Genomic DNA, 19,960 nt, shown 5'->3' with positions numbered 1-19,960 from the left:
GAGGCTGAGTAACACTAACCACCAGGGGCATTTTACACACACACACACACACACACACACACACACACACACACACACACACACACACACATACAGACAGACACACATGAATAAGAGCCAGGAACACTCACTCACTCACACACACACACACACACACACACACACACACACACTCACGAATGAAAACTGGCAACACACACACTCCCTCTGCCCCCAAATAAGAACCGGCAACACACGCACACACCAGTGAGAACCAGCAACACACAGAGCAATAAGAATCAGCAACCCAGCAACACACAGAGCAATCTTAGCAATAAGAATCAGCAGCAAAATGAATTAAACACTCTGGCATTAATAAGAAAATGAGAGCTCTCCTTACTTAGAACAGGCAGCAAAATGATCAAAATAAACGCTATACTGTATTTCAAATTGTGTGGCACGCACAGACATGACCGGAAGAACAGATGCTATGGGACGAAGAATGCCCTTAAACACTTTTTTCCATCCAATTAAAACTCTTAAAGTAAATGTGTGCCTGGGCGGACCACCCCCTTGCCCCCCCCCTCCAGCTATGCCATTAACTAAAAGCGTTTTAAGTTATCTGACCTTTGTGACATGTTTTTAACTTACCTCCTATATATTGAACTTCATTTACTTTATAAAAAAGCGCAATAAAGATCAGCTATCCATTTAAACATTATTCGTTTGCATTATAATTTCTTCATAGCACCACACCCTGTCACCCTCACTGGTATCAATGAACTGTCAGACCAAACTGTTCGAGACCATGGGATAAAAAGGAATGCACTCGGCACATGACAGATCATAAATTTTGCTACTTCTTAGCCCTAGCATTCACCCTGCCTTACGACAAGCATCCTACTTAACTTTATTGGCTTAAGCAATACCTAGAAGTGTGCAGTAGGCCACTCACAACACGCTAGTGCAATATTTTAATACAGTTCGTATTTTGTGCCTCAGTGCTTGGACAGTTAAGTACCTGATGGAATTCAAAATGGACATATAATAGTGTTTAAGGGGAGAACTAAGAAAATCACTATCCATGGTCACTTAGACTACAGAGAAATGCACATAATACACTGCCTTGAAAATTAAGTCAGTAAAATAAAAGAATTAGCATTACCTCAATGCAGTTCACTGTCTCGCTGTAGAAGAGCAGTTTCAAAGTCATTTGTCTTGACTGTATTTTTATTTCAAAATTATACTGTTATTTTCTGACAAAAGCTTAACTTTTACTCAGCCATATGACAGCTGTCACCAACGTGCCTAAAATTACAAAGCAGATGCAGTTGGAGGAGGATCATTGTAAAAAAAAAAAAAAATCATCCGACTGCAACCTCCAACTGCATCTCTGATGTATTAGGCGTGCTTGGTGACCGGATTCTTTGGAAAAATGCAACTGATTAAAAAAAAAAAGTTTAAAAAGGGGCTGGCGCTTGCCTCTGCGCCCATGCCTAAATCTGCCACTGTTAATGTTTGGAAGGACTCTAAAAGGGGGGAAACTAATTGTAAATAAAACACTTCTTATTAGTATTTGTATAAAATATTTCCATACAAAACCGCATGTTATGTGCTGTAAAACAGATTGTACAGTGTGTAGTCAAGGGTAGTTTAAATGTGGGCGAGTCTTTTCAGTGACTGTTGTATGTGTTAAAGATATTAAAATAAGTACTTTGTTGTAAGAAATGTATGTTTTACAGTATAGCGAGATAATAGGCTGGACAAAGGAAAGTTTAATGTTCATATGCTGTGATCTTGGGATGCCAGGGTGGGGTGTAAAAGTGCGCTTAATTATATGTAGAATTAGGGTGTTTTTCACTTTTTATTTTACAAGAGTGAATGTCTAGATTATTATTTGAGGTTTAAACTGTAAACGTGTTTTGTAAGCATGTAGGCTTTAAAAATAAGACAAAATTCTGAAAGCCATGAAAATACTAAGCTTCTTACAACTGCAAAGATGTCTGCTTGTCTGTTTCCCCCTTAGAAATGTTCAGTGGAGTCAGGATGTCTGCACCTGAGGCCAGTTGTGCATTCTTTTCAGAGGGGAATTTGCAAAAACTCATTGCTGTGCATATTTCCATGAAGACAAGCTGCCTGCAAGGTGAAAGCAGTTAATTTTCAGACATTGAGTATTATTTGCTGAGGGAAATGCAAAATGTAAAGGTACAATGGCAAGCAGTTCATTGAAACAATTAAGTCTGAAATTATGAGAAGTGAATAAGAGGCAACAACCTCCCTAGCAGCCTTAATACTTTAATGCAGTTAATAGAACAATGTACAATTTAGTTTTATTTAAAGATAGCCAGTGTACCTTTTATGGCTAAAAATTGTTTTCTGAAAGCATACAAGCTGTTTTTCATATCTGGGAAGGAAAAAGATAAGAAAAGAACAGACAGTGATCAGTTTAAGTGTGGGAGCACAATGTGTAGCATGCATTTAGCATGGGTAACCATCATTTTAGGTTAGATAATGCCTGTAGGTGCAGCTGTCAATTTGAACAGTTGGTCCCTCCTGGAGGGTTAAACTACATGTTTTGAAGATGCACATAGTATGTGTTTTGTTCCAAGTTAATAAGGGATGGAGGTGTTTTGTATTTAGTTTTTGACAGTTGTCATGAAAACAAAAAATCTTAAAAAATGTGCCATAGGTTTAAATGGAGATGCTAAGAAACAACTGCACAAAAGAACAGTCTGCCAAACATTAATATATGCATGTAACACAACATTTAGAAATACAGATTAAAAAAAACTGTCGTGTGTAATAGGTGGGAACAGTAGCTTTTTTTTCATAATGGCTGTACTGTCTGTATTATCCTGGAACATGAATGGCCTTACAGGTATAGATAAAAAGGAAAGAGTATTGAATTATATTAAGAAATGCAAGGTGCAAATAGCAGTGCTGCAGGAAGCACATAAGGAAAGAAATGAGCATGTGAATTTGACAGGATTTCAAAATGGATTTTCAGCAGAATATCAAGGACAGAGGAAAATGGGCATAATTATACTAATTGCTAGAGGGGCTTCAGTAGTGATAGATATGGAAAAAAAGACAAAAATGATAGATTTGTGGTAGCAAGGGGCTATTTGCAAGGGAGAAGGATTACAATGGAATGTATGTATACTCCACAGAAACTGCTATTATGGGGAGTAAGACACTTTTGGGAGAAATAATCCACTTTCAGCATGTATTTATAGGTGGAGACTGGAATTTGATTTGCAATAGTGAGGATGTATCTGGGGGACTTAGAAGGTACAATGTAATAAAAGAGGATAGATTTCCAAAGAAAACTATGAAAATATTTGGTGTGGAATATGTAAATTCTATAGTAGGAAGTCTGACAGAATTTACATGTTATTCCCCAAGATACAATAAATGTGCTAGACTAGATAGAAATTATATTTCATACAAATGTGCATTTAATTGAAAGCTTTGGCATGCATCCAGTGACCATTTCGGATTATGCACCAATAAAAACTGCAGGGTAGTAAAGTAAAAATAAGACACTGGCAGTTTCCCGCATACCTGTTCCTCTGCTGTGAGAAATTTAAGGAGTGGGTAGTGCACATTGTGAGAGTTAAGGAAGATGGAAATATGTTCAGACATTATAGCTAGTGATGGGATAAAAAAAAAGGAGTTTAAAATGGTGTTGAAATAAGAGATATGGTTGAAAAGCATTAGAAATTAATTTGAGGGGCTGACAAAGGTTAAAGTATTGCAGAATAAGGGGAATCTCACAGAACAAGAGGAGGAGCAAATGCAGAGTGCTCCAGAGAAAATAAGGGAGTGTCTGGATAATATGCATGAGTTTAGAAAGATTGCAGTTAAGCAACTAGAGGAAATTAAATCAAATGGACTTGGAGGTGATTAAAATAAATTAAATGTTGAAGTAATATAGCCACTCAAATAGCAAAAGGTTGGAAAAACAGAAGGTGGTTTATCTAGCTGTAACAGAGTATGAGGCTTCTCAAGAAGTGCTGTTTCAGAAACTAGTAGAATTAGAAGACTGAACACACAGAGTAAAAACTGAGATTTTCTGCTGTACCAGAGAAACTGGAAAAACGGACTATTAATTTAATGAAAGCACAAAATGCAACTGGACTGATGTTCACAGCAGGATTTAATTGAAAGGGCAAATATCAAGTTTATGCTCCAAATTTGGTCATGAAAAAGTAGCCAAGACCTGTATTAATAAAGATGCAGTCATACCAGCAAAAGCACTTGATCCTAACAAAACTGTGGCAGAAAAGTATTAAAAATTAGAGAAAGCAGTGTGTTTGTGGAAAATGATCGAGTGTACACCAGAAAGAAGAAAATGTATGCCAGCAGTCAGGGAATGGCGAGAGGCATGTGTGAAATTCAAGCAGGTATACACAGCAATCTTCAGAATATTTTTCCTGGAGGATCAAAAACATTGTGGATGCAGAACAAACTAAGGAGGAAAACATGTTTATCCAACAAAAAGCTAGCCAGCAAGCAGAAGAGAACTCTGCTTCTTATTCTTCTGACAATGATGCTTAGAGAGACTGCCAATGAAACCCTTTTCATTCCTTCCAAAGGAGGGGTCCATATGTGAGAGAGAGTAAGAAGCACTGGAGATGACTGTTAGAATCAGGAATATCTTTGGCTTGAGCCAGAATCTGGTGTTGGGAGATGATCTGGAAGAATACTAGCAACACTGAAATTAGTATATAAATGGGAGACTATAAAAGCATCAGTCACATTTGTGAAATATGGCTTTCTAAGAAAGAGTGGAATTTTGTTGACTTAGTTAAACTTCTGGGTGGATTGCCGCATAATTCCCAACTTTGTCATTAATGTTTAGAAGGATACTAAATGGAAAACAAGTAGTATAACTAAGTAAAGACATTTTTATTATGGATTTGTATAAAACATTTCATCATGTAAACTGCATGTTGGATTATAAATCAGTTGTGTATAGTGTGTAGCCAAGAGTATTTAAATGTGTGTGGGGGTCTTTTCAGTGAGTCTTGTATGTTAAAGATATTAAAGTAAGCAAGTACTTTGTCGTTGTAAGAAATATAGGGTTTGCAGTATTAACCTTGGGCTTCTAGGGTGGGGGTAGAGTGTAAAAGTATACTGATTATATTATATAAAAATAAAAGAATTGCAGCAGTCAACTAGAGGACTTCACGTTCGGCACATTTTAATATAACAATAAAGGCAATAAAACAAACTGATTGATTTTGTCCTGATAGCAACTAGGGCTTCATCAGAATCTGTTAAACTGTTTAAAAACAAGCCTTTAAATACTTAAAATAACCAATTACAAAAACACGTATAATTTAAAGGTAACATGGCCTAAAAAAACACTTTGACTACCAGGCAAACCATTTCAAATAAGACGTAAAGTAAATGCAAGATGCACAGTATTAAATGACAGATATGCCATTAAGTAAAATTGGACCTAGAATTTACTATAGGTTGAAAAGAAGTATTTTCATTAATGCCAGGGGTCTGAATGGCATGCAGTTTCAATTGCCATTTTACTTCTTTTTCCTCAAGTAGGGACTTAAAATCACCACCCTTAGGATTGATTTTGTCTTGCAGCAAATTTAAATGTATAACAGGGCTATTACTAATGTGCTTAAGTAAAGCATTGTTTGTGTTATACTTGCTCATCTGTTAAGAGTGGTCATAAATCCATCTCCTTAGGGGTCTTTTGGTTTTGCCCACATAAAAGGCAGGGCACCTCAAGCATTTAGCCAAATAAATTACCCTCTTGGACTGATAGTTCTCTTTAATAAACTGAACTCTCAAACTAATATTCTCTAATATTAAAGTGTCATCCTCCAGGATGAAGGAACATTGCCCACATTTAGTTTTACCATTCATGTATATTAAAGTACTGTGCTGATCCTTTTCAAATCTTTGTTTAATATTGGGACCAGTTTTGTAAACAAAAGAAGGGTTGTTCCCTAACAACTGATGGGTTACCCTTAAGGATGTTTCAATTCTTGGTAAAAATATCTTTGATCTCTCTAGCCTGTGGGCCATATTCTATTATTGAAGCCCTATCATAGTTGCTATTTTCTTCAACCTTGTCAAAATTGGCTAAGCCATTCCCTAACAGGGGTTTAAATTTCTTACCCCCATTGGGACTGCACATACTCCCTGATATCATTAATTAATGGGACCAGGTACCCCCCTGGCTAAAAACATGTCAGCAATAAAAGCAAGCTCATTGACAACATCTTCAAAAACTGAAGTCATCCTAGCAGTCCTATTGAACTGCCCTTTAAAAATGCATGTTATGTTTCCTATCTCTTTCATTCTTAAAATATGGGTCCAGAACCAATCCTGTGTTCCGACTCAGCTGCATACTACAGCTTGAGAGCCTTCACTGGCTCCAAGGATGCCTAGCGACTATTCCCCAGATCTTGTTTGCCGCTTGCAGCTTTGGGATTGTTTTTTCGCTGGCTCAGGCTAAGTGAAGTTTTTTTCTTCATACCTTATTACTAGTTAGGATAGGTTTTTTGATAGAAAAAGATTATTCAATTAGTTTAGTCTGGTCTTACTTAATTTAGTTGTTGTGATTGTTTGCTGAGTCTGTGTGGACCATCATATTTTTTAGGCCTTCTATCCTCTGTTTTTCAAATACGTTTAAGTTAGAGGATTCCCCTTTCTCTTCTATAGCCCTTTTCTCTAGTATATATTGCCGTTTAACTTAGAGGCATCTCCTTGGGTTAGAGGAGTATGTCATTTAAGTTAGAGACTCTCCTCTAAACTTCTTTTATTTTCTCTTTAAAAAAAAAAGTTGTGTGTGCCTGGTATAGCTGCTGTTCTTTTCGGTTTTTTTTTTTTTTTTTGGGTAGTCATTACTGGCTTGTGTGACATTGTTACTGTCTTTGATTGTGTTAAACATGTCTAAGGAGACAAAACAATCAGGTTTTTAAAAAGTATGATTCCTGCACTCAGAAAATGTCCCTCACAGATGGACACTCCAGTTGTCTACTGTTTGGGCGCCGTCCACCTGCAGGAGTCCTGTTCCATTTGCCATGCATTTAGTTTAAGGTTCCTGCAGGAACAGTGGAACAAATTGATTATTAGGGGCTTATTGAAAGGGCCTTTTGAAATGGCGGTTGAAGGGAATCGGGCCTCTAAACCTCCCAAGAAGTCAACCGAACTACTACTGCTTCAGCATCTGAGCCATCAAAGAGACGTGAGAAGTCCTTACCTTTGGATCCAAAATCCATTGGTTCCGAAAAGTCTAGTTGTCCATCGGTTCCACATGGAGTGTCAAAACCATCTTGGAGCCATAAGAGAAGCCGGTCACCCTCCTTGGATCCAGTTCGGTCAGTGCCACAGTTTCCTCTTCTACAATCTGTGGCAGGTAGTCACAAGTCCTCTACATATTCCTCACGATCATCCAGGAGACTCTCGGATGATGATGTCGAGCAGGTGGTTAGAAGGTTGCTTTGTACATCGGCCCTTGCAAAGATTCTCACAAGCCCAGCCCAGATGGTCGTGGAGCCCACTTCAGTAACTCATTTGCCTTCTCTTCCTCCTCCGACTCAATCGACCACTGAGCCAGAGTGCATGGAGGTCATTGTGGTGGAACCTTCAGACCCGAAATCCATACCTGGAGTTTCGGGTCTGACTTCTGCTCCGATCTCGTCAATGTTGTTATCCATTGAGAGATCTGGGGGGGGGGGGGAGTCTAATCTGACCCTTGTCAGATCTGGCTCTTCCACTTGGGGCTTCGGCGCAGGTGAGTTCAGCTCCTACATCGGCCTTGGAGCCATCACCCTTGTTACAGGGGAGGTCTCCCGGTTCTTCGGAGCCAGAGCCTCTCTCTGGCCTGAGTCGTGGTGCCTTCGAGGTGAGAAGTGTGCTGTCCCCTGAGACTGCTCCACCCTCGGCTCCAGCTAATTTTCCCCCAAAAGAGCCAGTGTCAACCTCTACACCATCTCTCAAGCCCAAGTGTAGAAAGCCTATGCCCCAGGATGCCCCAGTGGGTGAAACATACTCTTCCGATATCTCCCCAGAGCATCCCTCTGAGGAGGTCCCTTGGAAGAGAACCTGTAAGAGGCAGCACATAGACTCCCCTGAGTCAGTCACATCATATACAGACTTGGAGGATTCAGAAGGGTCCCCACAGTCACCCTCTGTGGATGTCTCTTTTTGAGACATCTTAGAGATCCTAAAACAGAGAGGTGAATGGAAGACCCTTTCCCCTTCTGAAGATGAGTCTGTATACTTGGAGGCATTCGGCTCTCGACCCTTCATCTCTTGGTTGCTCCACCTTTTGACCAGCTCCTAGGCGTAGTCAGTCGAAAGGCATGGGGCTCTCCAGAGTCTGTGGAACCAGTTCCGCGGAAGCCCAATGAATTTATTACAGCTCCTGAGGACAAGCAATTCTTGACTAAGGGTTTTCCAGTAGATGCTATGGTGGTGGCGGCGGTCACCAAGAAAGAACTAGCTGCGACTTCATCTGTCCATCCACTGAATAAAGAATTTTGTACAATGGACAAATATGGGAAGCGTGTGATTTCTTCAGTGGCCTTTACACTTTGGTTGCTGAATTATTTGTCCCATTTTACAAGGTGTCAGAGGGATCTCCTCAAGGAGATGGGAGCTACTGTCCAAGGTGGGTCAGCTGACAAGGTTAACTCTCAGATTGCTACCTTAAACCATAGTGAACTCCTCCATGCACCTCATTTCATATACAGCTGATGGTGCAAGTAGGCCAGCAGGCACAGGAATTGCTCTGAGGAGACATTCCTGGATGCGTCTTTGCGAATTTGTCGAACCCTTTAAGTCTTCCTTTATTAATGCCCCTTTTGACGGCTCATCTCTATTCGGGCCAAAAGTGAGAGAGACCCTCACCAGGTGTGACCAAATAGGCAAAACTTTGTCTGCTGTGGGAGTAGATTTTTCCGTCCCTACCAAACCATACCCCAAGAGTCAGAAGGGCGGAAAGATGTGGTTCCCCAAATCCCAAGGAGCTTCGCCAGATGCACATGGTGAATTTTCCCCCAGGTGCATAGGGGGAAATGGAAAATGCCACCCTCACGGCAGAGGGGGTCCGCTGAACCAGGGCAACAGAGATACTTTCTCTGGGAGGCTCTTCCAGCACTTCTGAAAGGATGCCCATCTGTCCACCTCTGGAGGCAGTCGGGGGGGATTTTCACTGTACCCAAAAGCCTGGCTCAACATCTCACAAGACAATTGGGTATGGTCAATCATATCCAGGGGCTACAACATTCCTTTTCTTCCCCACCCCATCCAACATAATCATTCCCAGACATTCCACCCAGTCAAAGGATCAAGTAATCCTAGAGATTCAAAGGTTGCTAGGAAAAAGAGTCATCCAAGAAGTCCCCGCAGACCAAATCGGATCCGGAATTTACTCAAGGTTCTTTTTAGTTCCAAAAAAGACAGGGGACTGGAGGCTAATTGTGGATCTCAGCAGACTAAACAAGTCTGTAAAGAAACAAAGTTCCGGATGGTAACACTGCAGTCTATACTCCCTTTTCTGAGTCAAGACAATTGGATGTGCTCCATAGAGCTTCAGGATGCGTGCTACCATATAAAAATAGACAGGTGATCCAGGAGATATCTGTGCTTTCGGCTGGGAGCCAGTCATTACCAATTCAGAGCTCTGCCCTTTGATCTCAGTACAGCCCCCAGAGTGTTTACCAAATACATGGCAGTAGTCACGGCTCACCTGCACATCAATGTTCTGGAAATGAGAGCGGTGCTCCTAGCATTGCAAGCATTTTCAGGACTCTCTTCCAACTGGTACAATTGGGATTCAAACGGACATGTCCGTAGTGTGGTACATCAACAAACAAGACGGAACCAGATCTTGCCCCCTCTGCCGAGAGGCTCAAAGAGTATGGCAGTGGGCAATATCTCCTTAATGTTTTCTGGTGGCAGCGCACATCCCGGGGAAATTCAATGTGATAGCAGACAGGCAGAGCAGAGAATTCTGATGCCACATGAGTGGTCCCTGAAACAGGTAATTGCGGATCGAACTTTTCGCAAGTGGGGTCAGCCTTGCTGCGACCTTTTTGCCACGTCCATCAGTACAAAATGCAGCAACTACTTTGCCCTAATCCCCCCACCGGGGGAGTCATCCAGGGATGCACTTGTTCATAGTTGGCCCCCAGAGCTTCTTTATACTTTTCCCCCCTTGTCATTAATATCCAAAGTTCTCCAGAAAGCCGAATCGTTGGGTTGCAAGCTAATTCTCATTGCTCCATACTGGCCTTGTCAGATATGGTTCCCCCTTCCTTTGGTCCCATCTTCAGGAGGAGCCTTGGATCCTGGACCCAGTTCTGGATCTGCTGACTCAGTCAGGCAGTCTCCATCCTTCCTTTCAAATCCTCAAGCTGACAGCTTGATTACTCTACTTCCCATCTTAGCCAGGCTTCCAGAACTATCCCCAGCGGTACAACACATCCTGGTGTCATCACACAAAAATTCTACGAGAAAACTTTATACCAGCAAATGGAAGAGATTTTCTTATCGGGCTGACAAAAAACACATAGACCCCTTTTCAGCCATCCTAGAATTCTTGGCAGAAATTTTTAATCAAGGTGCAGCTTCAGCCACAATTCGGGTGCAACTAGCTGCCATCTCTAACTTCCACATAGAAGGTAGTGGATCCAATATTATGTCTCACAGATTATGCAAAGCTTTCTTCGGGTACATTCTTTTTAAGACCTCCTATTAAAGAACCCCCTTCTTGGGATCTATATTTGGTTCTAGCTTCCTTGATTCTCCCTCCAATCGAACCAGCTTCCTCTTGTTCTCTGAAGTTTTTAACATGGAAATTTTTTTTTAACAGCCATTATCTCCGCCAGGAGAGTTTTAAAATTGCAAGCTCCGTCTGTCTGTCCTCCCTATTTGATTTTCCGCAAGGACAGTCTCTCTCTCTGGACAAATCCTACCTTTTTACCTAAAGTGTGCTCCGAATCCAACTTAAATCAGTCTATTGAGCTTCCCGTATTCTTTGCCAATCATGCCAACAAGGCAGAGTACATACTTTACCAATTGGATCTGCCTAGGCAGTTAATGTTTTTATCTGCATTGAACAAAGGAATTCAGGAAATCTGACCAACTTTGTGTCATTCTCAAAAAATAGAAAGGGAATTGCAGTTTCTAAATTTACCTTATATAAATGGCTTACAGACACCATTACTTATGTCTGTAGCTCCCATCATAAGGAGCTCCCAGGAAAAATTTGAAGCCATTCAAACAGATCTATGTCAACTTTCACTGCCTTTCAGGCGAGGTTACCCTTGGATTCAGTCTGTGCTGCAGCCACATGGGTTAACCCCCATACCTTTATCACTCATTACAAAATAGATGTGGCCTCCCGGAACACAGCTTCTTTTGGTTCCACCATTCTGAAGAGTTTATTCCCTTGAGCCACCTGAGAATAAGGTCTTGGGGCTGCTGCCCCATATTTCAAGAATGAAGGCGAGATAAGACAACATAACATAAAGAAGTTATGTACTCACCATAACGTTTCATGTTTGTTGTCCTTTAATCTTGCCTTCATTCTTGCATCCCACCCTCCTTCCTGGAAGACCAAGAGGAATTTGTCTTTTCAAATTGACTATAAGTTGCCTGACTTCCTTCATGCCGTATGACTTTTTGGCAAAGGATCTGTTGTACTTTAACTCTAGTTATTTAATCTAGTGGTTAGTCCTCTCAAACGAGATCTGGGGAATAGTTGCTAGGCATCCTGGGATAGGATGTAGCCTCGAGCCAGTGAAAACTCTCGAGCTGTAGTATGTGGCCAAGTCAGAACCGAGGATCGGTTCCAGACCCATGTTTCAAGAATGAAGGCGAGATTAAAGGACAACAAACATGGAACGTTATGGTGAGTACATAACTTTTTTTTTTCCTGACTAAATGGATGACTACTAGAAAACTCTAAAAAGGAATGAATGTAGGTTGGCTTTCTATAAATATTTGATTTAAAGCCACTTCCAATGTGGTGAATTATTGTATCGAAGTAATGGATATTTTCCTTGTTGATACTGTAAGTGAATTTAAAAAAAAATGATGTGTTAATATATTCAGTGAAACTACTGATATCCTGATCCGTACCATTCCATAAAATAAAAATATTGTCCAAGAATCTAAAGTACAATTTAATATATTAAAAAGTGACTTTCAAAAATATAATTTGATTCCCATTAAAGGAGTACTAAATTAGCGTAAATGGGGGTGGAAGAAGCCCCATAACGACACCGTTAACCTGTTTAAAGTACTCCCCTTTGAAAAAAATATAGTTATTGTCTAAAACCAAAAGACATTAGATAAAAAATCAAATTAATTTTGTCATCAAAAAAAGTAAATCTAGCCAGGCTGTTATAAAATTAATCCATTCCTTCGACCTTCAGTATGGAGGTAAGCAAGTTGACTGTGTCAGTAGTCAAAAAAGTAATGTTCTAAGACCAAAGATGTACATTGTTTTCTTAAAAAATCCCAAGAGTAAATAATGAGGCATTCCACTTTTGTTGTAAATAGGTTTTAACTATCTGTCAGTAACTAAAACAATGAGATAAGTTTTGGCCCTGTGTCCAGCCATTATCTGGTCTAAAAGGTGGTTTATCCACATTTTTGTGAATTTTAGGGAATATCAAAAATGGTTACCACAACCATTTTTCTGATTATGTTATAGGCAGAAGTAAGATAAAAATGTCCGTTGTTTTTACCAGTGTCATGGACTTAAGCAATAAACCTTTTTTTGTAAGAAAACAGGATGGAAAAATAAGACAAAATGATGAAAGACATGAGACATGCTAAGTTTCTTGCATCTGCAAAGTTATTAGCATGCCTTTTTTTCCATTACCAAATGCTGTCAGTGGAATACAAGAGGTCTGCAGCTGAAGGCAGCTGGCCAGGAGAATTCTGTACATTGTATTCTGAGTGAAATTGACAAGATTCCTTCATGCGTATGTAAAGTGGTTAGCTGTTTGTAAAGTGGTTAGCTGTTTTTTTCTGCCTCATTGCTTACTACTTTTACATGGACTTGAGCTGTGTGCAGATGCAAGCAATTATACTTAGCAGTTTGGAACATTCTTTGCAGAGGAAAATGCAGCATTTAAAGGTAAAATGGCAAGCAATGCAGCAAAAAAGTTTGATGTTATGGGAAGTGAATAACAGGTATTACCTCCCCAGCAGCCTTAACACTTTAATGCATTTAATAGAACAGTATACAGTTTAATTTTATTAAAGGCAGCCAGTGCGCTTTTTCTTAGGGCTAAAAGTTGATGTTTTCAGAAGGAAAGTAAGCTGTTTCCTCATCTCTGGAAATAGTTAATAACAGCAGTCAATGTAAGTAGGAACGCAGGTTGTAACATTGGGGCAATAGTTCCTATCTGGAGGGTTAAACTTTATTTGCTGAAAATGTGCATAGTTTTGTATGTTTGCTCTAAGTTAATAGTGGATGGGGATGTTCCAGAGGGGGAAGCACAATGTAAGTAAATACCACCGTTATTAGGTTTTAATGCAGAGAAATCTGACAGAGTAAACTAGGATTTTGAGTTGGGCAATATAAATGTTTACTTGCACTGATACAGTGATAGTTAATTAGGAGGCAAGAATTAAAGTGGGAGGGTTCATCTCTGATAAGTTATTTGAACAGAGGAGCCAGGCAGGGTTGTCTTGTTTCCCTTCTATTATCATTTTATATTTGGAGCCATTAGCAAAGAAAAGACGGGACTCAGAAATTCAAGGATATAATTTGTATGGTAATCAAGACAAGTTGGTTTTATTTTCAGGTGATATTATTTTGTACTTGATAAATCCAGAAAAGGCCACTTCTGTGTTGTGGAACATTTTGAGATGGTTTCAAGTACTTGGGAGCTATAAAGTTAATGAAAATAAAACAAAGTGTACAACTGTAAACTATGTACCCATTCATGAATTGGTTCAGAAATACCTGTATTTATGGGGACATGATAACATGAAATATTTAGGAGTATGGATTAATAAGGATCTGTTATGGCAGATAAGGATGTGTGGGATGAGGCTTAACAAAATAATAATACAAAAACTGGCAATCTGGAAGCTGTTTTCCATAGATATGGATAGTAAGGTACAAGCAGCAAAATGTTTAGTCAGTATAGTTTTATGCACATCAGGCATGTTTTTACCAACCAGAGGAGAAGTTGTGGATAGTAATTAATATAGAATTGAAAGGATTTTATCTGACATGGGAAGTGGGCAAGAGTCAAGTGGGAAGTTGATCTTTCCAGTAGAACAAGGTGTTCTGGGATTCCCTGATTTAAGGGGATATTTTAGTGTTACAGAGTTAAGATTGTTATACATAACATGAGCAGAAAGGTACAATTCAAAGTGGAAAGAGGTGGTGATGAAGCAGGGGGGAAATTCAAGAAATGAATGAAATTTTGGAAGCAGATCCTTAAGGAGGAGAATAAGAGTTATATGTACGGCTCTCAGGTATGCAACAAAGTCTGGAAGAGTTAGGATTTTTGCTTGAAAATGTTTGCATAGATATTTTTATACTCTAAGCAGACGCCACAAACTTTTTTTCCTTCGGTATACTATGCGGTTTTGTTTTTTGTTCTCTCAGCTTTCCTTGAACTGTTGTCTGGTTATTGGCCTTTCACATGGGTCTTTACCCCCTATAGATACTTTTGCCTTTAAATGTTTGTTTTCTCCTATAGCTTCCATTAACATGTGACATCTTATGATATTTATCTTTATTATTTTTTTATGTTTCAAATCTGGCCATGCTCTATTATTTTGTATTTATTGTACATTATTTTGAATGTTGATATTTTTCTATTTTGTATCTTGTACTATGTGAGCTTAGTTTTTTTCTGCTGAAAAAGGGCTATTTGCCCAATCAGACTAATCCAGTCAACAAATGTCAAATAAATAAATGTAAGTGTGATGGGGAAGAAAGAGGTAACTGGGAACTTAAGTTTTAGGAGTGTAATGAGTTGGCAGACATTAAGAATTCCTTACAGGGTACTCTGTCCAAAATATTGGTTGAACAAATGGATGTAGCTGCCCTACTAACCTCCCTCTGGCAGTTTACCAACGCTTAGGGCTCCTCCCACTGCCTGTTTATGGGTGTGGCAGACCAATCACCTGCAGTGCAGAGACTACCTTTCAGACTCAAGACAGGACCCTTTAAGTTTTCTAGTGCTATCTATTGCTATATTAAGAAGAGGATTGATTAGGAAACTGCTCCTTTATCTGGATAACTGCTAAGCCCGGATAAGAAGCTCTTTTGGGTTTTTATTTCCCCTTTTGCTTTTTCTATCAGTGCTTGAATCATGTATTCGGCATTTTTTTTTTGTCTGACCCAAAACTTTGCATGTGGTTCTGTTTATACTTTGACTAGCACAGTAAGATCTATGCTGTCGAATAAAAGCTTCATTTGGAAGTTTTCAGAGGAGAACTTGCTCTTTGTGGTTATGACTGTTTGAGGTGGTTGAGCAGGATTGTAGTGTTATAAACATGTTTTTTGTTTAAATCACAATTTTGGTGCCACTGTGTGTTAAACATTTCTGACAATAATTTTTCATTACCTTATGATTTACTTCTTTACTGCTCTAGGGCTGTGCCCATTCATTTTGACTGAAACTAGCCTTTTTTGTTTTACAACGTTAGGGGACTTTTGTGAATGTATTTTGTGCTTGGAACTGTTATTAAAACCACTGTCATTTTATACAGTGCGATGTTTAGAATGGTAACCCCTGCAGAAATAGACTTCATATTGCTGTTGGGTGCCATTTTGTATGTTAAAACATTTCTGATAGGAATTTTTCATCATTTGTTGATTTATTTCTTATCTGCAACTGTTTTAGGTAGTATCCGTTCATTTGGACTGAAACTAGTGCCTTTTTTTGTAAAACAAAGTCAGGGTTTTTTGTGCATATATTTTATGCTTGGAAGTGTGTTACTGAAACTCCTGTTATTTTATTCAGTGAAGTGTTCAGAATAGTATTCCTACAGAAATAGACTTCAGATAGCTATTTGCAGGGAGAAAAGGGTGATTTTGTCAATTTTTTTTTTACTGGGCTGACCATGCAGCCAGTATTGGATATTGATCTTGCAAATTTTTGCCCTGACTTGTACTCTGATACTATGCCCCCCAACCACCCACCGTCTACCGCTTGTGCACATAAAACAGATAGGAGTAAATCAGCAAGTATGCCTCAGGCTTTGGCTTGTGACTCCCCTATAACCTTCGGCAGGGTATTGAACCATTCACCTTCTTTTGCTTTCCTTGTTCCCCTGGTTTTGTGTTTGTACCATAACTGTGCATGACATGAGGGGTCATGCACATCCTCCAGGGCTGTACCGTTGCCTGATTTAGGTAGGGAAAACCAACCTTTTTAAGTGCAGGGGGCGTCAGGGATGCAAAATCTGTTGCACATGTTGATACATCTCCCCTGGTGATTCTCCCACTAATGTAGTGTATGCATAAGAGAGACACAAGACCCACCACATTGCAGGGCAGCAGTCTTTGACAGTGTTTCTACTCGAGATGGTGGCTATGGCTAGATCCATTGTTTGGACGGTTGATTATGGAATACAAACCCAGGTTATGGGTAACGCCAGAACTCAACTCCATTCAACTACCCAAGGATGCTGATTTTGAAGGGGATCAGGAATCTAAGAGTTCAGAAGTGTCCTAGTCTGATAAGTCAGTTTCTTATGAGGGCAAACAGGTTCAGAAACCTAAACAGATGCCACCCCCAAAAAAATGCATCTGGGCTACATTTAGAGATGTATTTAGTTTGGAGCAATTGTCAGTTTCTCTAGAGATCAGCAGGGTGTATGGCCTTTTGGAGGCTGAGGTCCCAGACAAAGCGACCTTCCCTCCATTGACCCCAGCGTTGGAGGATTTTTTTTAAGAATGCTTGTGATTCTTCTCTGCTGAACGAGTTTTTGCCAAAAAAGTCTTTAAGAAATTCAGGGTATGGTCGCTCATTCCTGGTCTCAAAGCACCCTTGTCTGTGGGCCCTGCTTCTGTGTCCATAGTGCCCTCTAAAAAATAAAAAGGCTGTGTCAGTATGAAATCCAGTCTCTCCAGATAAGCTGGACAGTTGGCAAGAATTTCAAGGAAAGAGGCCGGTGCTGTCCAGCTTGGTAACTTTTGAGGTGTTTAACTGCTTGTGTTTTGAGTGGAAGTGTTTATTGAAGTGTATGCATAATTTAGACAAATTCTCTGGAGTCATTACCTGTTAATCAAAAAGTCTGTGTCAAAGATATTGTTTCCAGTATTTATCAGATGTCAAAACATGCTTTAAGGAGTGCCTTATAAGAGGCATTTGCTGTGTCTTGGTAACCTGGCAAGAAGACTCATGAGAATCACCGATGTCATGAAAAGCAGGATCCTGAGACTCTCAGGCTAAAGTAAATTCAGGTTTCTTCCCCAAGCCAGTCTGTAACTACAGACACCTCATATTACACTTGGGGGCAGTTTCAGTGGGGTTAAACTTGCAAGGCCTATGGATTCCTCAAACAGACCAAACCACATAAATGTCAGAGATGTTGGCTGTGGTCTGTGCCTTAACATTTCATTATCTCTGGTCCTCTGGTCCTGTTAAGGCGATTTACAGACAAAACCACAGTGATGTAGTACAACAAACAAGGAGGTACCATGTCATATCCAACATTCAGGCTGGCTATGATGGCTTGGGAGATAGCTCTTCAGCACTCCTTAACTCCAAGCATTTTATCTTATATCAGTGCAAACAGTGACAGGCAAGCTAAGCAGGACCAGGACAGACCCTTACAAATAGAAATTGAACAAGGGGGTCTTTCAGCAATTTATCCAGTTGTGGAAATCCCTCAAATATATCTTTTTGTCTACTTTCAAAACAGACAACTGAACAAATTCTGCTCCGGGACTCCTTGCAGGACAGCTTGGAAAATGGATGCTTTTTATTCCCATGGACTGAAGTTTTCTTTATGCATTTCTACCCTTTCCAGTGCTACCCAGGGTAATTCAGGAGGACACCAAAATAATTTTGCCCGAGGCAACATTGGGTCTTTTTTTTTATTGAATTGGCCAAAGGCAGTTACCATAAGCTTTCTCACAAACTAAACCTACTCTGACACAACTGGGGTGGTTTAATGTACCCCACTCTCAAACATCTTCAGTTTACTGCCTTAATGATTCAATTCTAATTCCTATTAGGCACCTCTTTTCAGAGGATGTGCAGCAGGTACTAAAAAAACAAAAGAAAACAATGTACTGATAAGACTTTGAGGATAACTGTTGGTCAGTAATGCTAAGTTTCCCTTTTTTTTTTCCTCCAGATAATGCATTTCAGGTTGATTACATTGTCTGGCTGTAATACGCTGCTTCCTGTAGAAGTACAGTGTTTGAATCCTTTCATCTCCATTTCTCTACTGTGCCTTTTAGCTATTCACTCAGGTACTACTGGGTCAACCCTGAAAAGGGGCACCAGGTACAGTGAGTTTGCCTGGTTAACAAATAGTCAACTAAAGTGATATTTAAAATGTGGCTTTGTACAGAGTGCTCAGGCAAAGAAGTTGAGATTTTTTTTTTCCATTTCCATTTCTTTGTTGAAGATTGCATTGAATAATTACAGGCATGGATTTCAGACTTTGTTTTTCAGAAAATGCTTCCTAATGCAAAGGTTTTTATTCTAGCAACTTTACATATATAAGAAAAATATTTTTGGAACCTGATTTTTTGGATGTTCATAGGTTCATAGCTTGGTACTTGGCTATCGGCCCTAGGGCCTATACAAGCCTAGCTAAAACAATTCCCTGGCTATTTCTTCACACACTATTTACTTCCCTGGACCGCTATCTAGCAAGGGCGATTAACGTGATCCCCGGGGTGAATTTCCTTTCTCCCATCCAATCGTCAAGGTTCCTTTTGAAGAGGTGCTCTGCTTGACATGTATGGGCAGTCTATTCCAGAGTCTGGGAAGTCTCTGGGTCAGGAACCTATCCCTCCAGCATGTTTTGGCTATTGTGATGACAAGGTTTAGCTCCCTGGAGTGTGTGGCTCTGAGGGATTGGGATTTCTTTAAGTGCAGCATGTCCAACAGCTCTGGGTTTGACATGGCCTTGTATGTTAAGCAGAGATTGCCTCTGAGTAGACGATATGTGACGGAGTATAGCTGGAGTTTTTTAAGGTGGTCAGCTTAGGGCATCTGCTGTAGGCCTGTGATTCTTTTAGTGAGGTATTTCTGCGGCCTTTCCAGTTGTTGCAGATGACTTGAGAGGTACATACCAAATGGGGCATGTTTTTCGTGTTTCACTGTTGCAATCATCACATCTGGGTTATCCCTACCAGGGTAGCCCTCGGCCGGCCTGAATACCAAAGGTTTAGTATTTCTGCATCGGTTACTGTCACTTCAGTACTGATGTCAGGTCATCAGTAGTGTAAAGTAAGGCAGCCAACGCCATTACATCAGTCTTTCTTTCCGTGGAGCCTGTAGCAGAAGCAGTTCACATGAGTGCCGGTCGGCTACTACCTGAGTTTCGTCTACCGATTTGAAGCTGAAGTCTTCTAAAGCTAAGTACCCCATTGGGGATCCTTTTCTCTTGCTCTAACCAATGTCAGAAAAAGTTAATTGTCTCGCCTGTGGAAAACTACCACCACACCGAGACTTTCATTCTTACTGCATCACTTGTTTAGGCCCAGACCACGACGTCCCCCGCTGTCACTTCTGTGCTTTGTTCAACACCAGAACTATCTGTTGTCAGCCCTTATTGTAGCTAGATATTTTCGCTTACAGTCCTCAAACTCCGATATGGCTTTGGTAAGCCATCCGACAGCAGATTTTCTGAAAAAACGTAAAGATAAAGAGAGAGAGAAACTGCACAGATCTAAACCTACCGACGATGCTTCCATTAAGCTAGTCATCAGTTCTCCCGTCTTCAGTGAGGCACTTTTGCAGCCCCTGATGCCCACTTCCTTTCGGAGTCTGCT

At 40.2% G+C, this 19,960-nt stretch overlaps 1 protein-coding gene across 1 annotated transcript in view; it reads left to right on the top strand.

Moving 5' to 3' along the window:
• WNK3 (WNK lysine deficient protein kinase 3) overlaps positions 1–19,960 on the top strand; it is a gene marked incomplete in the record, with an annotated part of 2,462,820 nt that overhangs the window by 1,896,851 nt on the left and 546,009 nt on the right.

This window comes from Protopterus annectens, chromosome 8.part0 (genome assembly GCF_019279795.1).
Source record: "Protopterus annectens isolate FY-2018-M chromosome 8.part0, PAN1.0, whole genome shotgun sequence".
Classification (NCBI taxonomy): Eukaryota; Metazoa; Chordata; order Ceratodontiformes; family Protopteridae; genus Protopterus; species Protopterus annectens.
The sequence above is the reverse complement of the archived record's forward strand: the minus strand, read 5'-3'. Positions and strand labels throughout refer to the sequence as shown.